This window comes from Sorex fumeus, unplaced genomic scaffold (assembly GCF_029834395.1).
Source record: "Sorex fumeus unplaced genomic scaffold, SorFum_2.1 ptg000070l, whole genome shotgun sequence".
NCBI classification, from domain to species: domain Eukaryota; kingdom Metazoa; phylum Chordata; class Mammalia; order Eulipotyphla; family Soricidae; genus Sorex; species Sorex fumeus.
This window is the reverse complement of record NW_026606127.1, coordinates 4669348-4674031: the sequence shown is the minus strand read 5'-3', so window position 1 is coordinate 4674031 and position 4684 is coordinate 4669348. Positions and strand designations below refer to the sequence as shown.

The following is a 4684-nucleotide window of genomic DNA, read 5'->3' as shown; positions in this document are numbered from 1 at the left end:
TTTGGTCATTTGTATTTATTCTTTGAGGAAGTTTCTGTTCGTTTCTTCTCCTCATGTTTTGGTGGGGTTGGATGTCTTTTTCTCATAAAGTTCTACCAGTGCCATATATATCTTGGGTTATATACAATAAGGGGTTAATTGTATGGGTATTGCATAAATAATTTTCCCCCATTATTAGGGCTGTCTTTTTATCATGGTCACCATTTTTTCTGAGTTGCAGAAACTTCTTGGTTTAATGTAGTCTCATTTGGTTATCTTCACTTCCTCTTCCTTGGTCAGTGGTGTATCATTCTAGAAGTTTCCCTTAGCTTTAATGTCATGGAGGGATCTTCCCACATTTTTCTCCATATATCTTAAGAACTCAGGTATGATATTGAGGTCTCTAATTCATTTGATCTGACTTTATGCCTGGCACTATAAAGAGGTCTGAGTTAAACTTTTTTTGCATGTTGCTGACCAGTTTTCCCAGCAGCACTTGTTGAAGAGACTTCCTTGCTCAACTTCATATTTATTGAGCCTTTATGATACATTAGGTAATAATAATCTGAGGGCCAGCGTCAGGATATTTGACTATATTCCATTGACCTGAGGACTCTCTTTATCTGAATATCATGCTAATTTGATTACTACGACTTTCTAGTAGGGTTTGAAGTTGGGGAAGGTGTTCCCTTCTTCTTTTTACCAAAGATTGCTTTAGCTCATCATGGGAGTTTATTGTTGTGTATGAGTTTCAAGAGGGTTTAATCGATTTCTTTGAAAAATGTTATGGGTATCCTTATAGAAAGTGCATTAAATATTTATAGCGCTTTGGGGTGTATTGCCATTTTGACAGTGTTAATCCTCTCAATCAATGAACATGGGATGTGATTCCATTTCCTCATATCCTCTTTTATTTCATGAAGTAGTGTTTTGTAGAGTGTTTTTGGTATAGGTCCTTAACCTTTTTAGTTGATTCTAGTATACTTGATTTTCTGAGGTTATTGTGAATGGGTTTGTTTTTCGCCTATCTCTTTTTTCTCTTTCATTAATAGTATTTGGGAAAGCCATGGACTATTGGATATTGATTTTGTAATATGCTACTTTAGTAAACAAATCTATTCTTCCCAGGAGCTTTTTGCTAGATTCTTTGGGATTTTCTAAGAATACTATCATGTCATCTCCAAATAGTAAAAGCTTGAGTTCTTCCTTTTTTTATCTGGATGCCCTTGATATCTTTTTCTTACCAAAATCATATGGCAAATACTTCAAGTACTATGTTGAATAGGAGTGGTGAGAGTGGGGAACTTGTTTTGTGCCTGATTGTATTTTGGGAATCTAGCTCATTGATTTTTCTCCAAGCCTTTAGTTTTTCCCCGTTGAGAATAATGCTTGGTGTGGGTTTGTAGTAGTTTGCTTTGACTAGATGGAGGAAAGTACTTTCGACTCCCATTTTGTTGAGAGTTTTTCATCATGAATGGGTGCTGGATCTCATCAAATGCTTTATCTACATCTATTGATATTATCATATGATTTTTATCTTTATTTTATTGAGATGGTGTATTCTGTTGATTGACTTGAGAATGTTAAGCCATCCTTGCATCCCCAAGATAAACCTACTTGGTCATAGAGTGTGACCTTTTGTTGAGTTTCTGATTTCTCTTTGCTGGTATAATCTTGAGGATCTTTGCATCTGTATTTATCAAAGAAATAGGTCTGTAATTTTCTTTTTTGTGGTTTCTCTGTCTGATTTGAATATCAGGGTGATCTTTTCTCATAGAAATTGTTTGGGAGTATTTCTGTTTCTTCAATTTCCTGGAAAATCTTAAAAAATGTTGGCAGTAGGTCCTCTTGAAAGGTTTGAAATACTTCATTAGTGAATCCATTTGGGCCTGGGCTCCTGTTTTTGGGGATACTTTTGATTATCATTTCAATTTCCTTGTAGTGATGGGTTCGAGTTTTCAAAATATTCTTGGTTCAGCCTTGGGAGGTAATTGGAATCCAGTAATTTATCAATTTATTCAAGATTCTCTCATTTCCTGCTTTAAATATTCTCAAAATAATCTCTGATGATCCTATGGATTTTGTAGTTTCTTTTATGATGTCCCCCTTTGCATTTCTGATTCGGTTTATTAGGATTCTTTCTCTTTTCTTCTTTGTGAGTCTTGCTAGTAGTTTATTGATCTTATTTATTTTCTCAAAGAACCATGTCTTGCTTTTGTTGGTCTTCTGAATTGTATTTTGGGATTATATCTCATTGATTTCTTCTCCAGGTTTTATTATTTATTTCCTCCTGGCTAGTTTGGACTCCTTTTCTTGGTCATTTTCCAAAATCTTGAGCTGTAAGTTATTTTTGTAGGCCCTTTCTTTCTTCCAGTTGAATTCTGGCGGAGCTATAAACTTTCCTCTTAGAACTGCTTTTGCTCTGTCCCACAAGTTCTGGTAGTTCCTCGTTGTCATTTTTTCTGGAATCTTTTTATTTCCTCTTTGATTTCGTCTCTACACCAATGGTTGTTTATTACTTCCCTCAAATAAAATATTTTCTTGCCAAGTTTTTGTCTGTTTGATCTATTGAGAAGTGAGAAAGTACTGTTGAAATCTCCATCTAGCATTGTGTTGCTATCAATGTTTTTCTTTAAGTCTATTAGAAGTTGTTTTTACGTATTTTGCTGATCTGTCATTAGGAGCATATACATTGAGGAGGGTGAGTTCTTTCTGATGTACAGATCCCATGATCATTAAGAAATGACCTTCACTGTCTCTTATAACCTTTAGCCTGAAGTCCATGTGGTCTGACACTAGTATTGCCACTGCAGCTTTTTGGAGGTGTTCTTTTCTTGAAGAATCATTTTCTAGCCTTTGACTTTGAGCCCATGGTTGCTTTGATTATTCAGATGTGTTTCTTCCAGGCAGCAGAATGTTGGGTTCAATTTTCTATTTCATCCTGCCATCCTGTGCCTCTGAATTGGTGCATTTAGTCCATTGACATTGAGAGAGATCATTGTGATGGGGATTTTTGCTATCTTTATGTCGAAATTTGGAGTACTTGTGGGGCTTGTCTTAGCTTAAAGTAGCCCTGTTAATTCTTAATGCAACAAAAATATGGAACACTTTACAAGTTGGCCTGTTATCTCTGTGTAAGGATCATGCTAATCTCTGTATCATTTCAATTTTAGTATATGTGTTGCCAAACTGAGTATAAGAGCTGATTTTTTTCCCCTATTTTTCTCTTCTGATTTCTTTGAGTGTTGTCCTTACTCACTCCTATGGCAGACAGTGATTCCCAATCTAGGAAGGTATTTCAAAGCAGCTTGAAGTGATAAATTTAGAACATTAATGTCCCAGAAGGAAAAGTATGGTTTTTACCATATTATCTTTTACCATACCCAGGGCATCAGTTTTGCAAAGTAATCCTTTTGGAAGATGGAGAATCAGTGTTGTTTAATGCTCTTCCCTGAAATCTTCATTAAGAAAATTAAACTGGAGCCTTTTGCTATTCTCACCTCGGTCCCGTGTACATCTCCAGAAAACGGTGGATGACGTTGTCCGCACCTTGACCACCTTGAAAGTAAGTAGGATTTTTCTCCTGAAGGAAGAGGTGAGAAGCATATTGATGATTTCATTCCACTTTATTACAAGTTCAACTTGAAGGGAAGGTGAGACTCATGAGGTTCCTGTAAAGGACAGAAAAAGGGTCTCAATGTAATTTAATGGCCCAGACACATTAACAACACAGATGACTCAAAGTAACCTGTGTGCATCTTTGTGTGTATAGTGAGTTTTATATCTACTCATAGTGATTCTCAGTCATTCCACATGGGCAAAACAGACCTGTAATTAAAAATCTAGTTCTCTGAGCAGAATGAGCTTTCTTAGGTGATTGAACATGTGTGTAATATTTTATTACTAAGCACATACAACTGTTTGAATGATGTGTACTTTTCGATCAAAATTTAAGTCCAAATATCTCTGAAATGGCAGTCTCCTGATGCCGCACCTGGCTTTCCTCACTGGGGCCCCTTGGAGGGGGTGGGTTGAGTTTCCCTCACCACCCCGAGCAGAGACCTGGCAGCTGAAGATCTCTGCAACCAGCCATAGTTATGCTTAAGACCACTCTCACCACACTTGAAGGAGCCTCATGCATGAAGGAACTGGCAGAGGAACCCAGGTGTGCGGGACACGGGTCTGAGATATTCAAGACTGCTCGGACCAAGAATGGGCCTCCTCCATCCAGATCCCCCATCTTCCAGTAGCTAAGTGTTACACCCACGGACTGCCTCTGGAGCCATGTAATCCCATCAATGGCCAAGATCCAGATACTGGATCTTGTTGATAAGATAACAACTCATATTGTCCAGTTCTCTTTCTCGGAGAACATGGCAGGTTACCAAGCGTATCTTGCCTACATGGCAGAGACTGGCAAGTTACCCGTGGTGTGTTCTATATGCCAAAACCCAGTAACAATGAAGTATCTCATTTCCCTGACCGTGAAAAAACCTCCAATGTGGCACTTGCTAAAATCTCAGGGCTAGGACGAATGGAGATGTAACTGGTGCATGATACCAGTATTCCTCCCACCATGCCCCCAAACATGCCTTTGTGGCAGGGCATTCTCTTTTGTTCTCTGGGGCCATGGCATGCCAGAGAGCCACTCGTGGTGGGCAACTCATGGTCTTGGCTGGCAGGACGAATGGGCTGGTTTTACCCC

The 4684-nt window shown here is 38.3% G+C and overlaps 1 pseudogene; it reads right to left on the bottom strand.

Moving 5' to 3' along the window:
* Positions 1 to 3072: 3072 nt before the first annotated feature.
* Positions 3073 to 3169, bottom strand: LOC130037064 (uncharacterized; annotated as a pseudogene).
* Positions 3170 to 4684: the final 1515 nt, after the last annotated feature.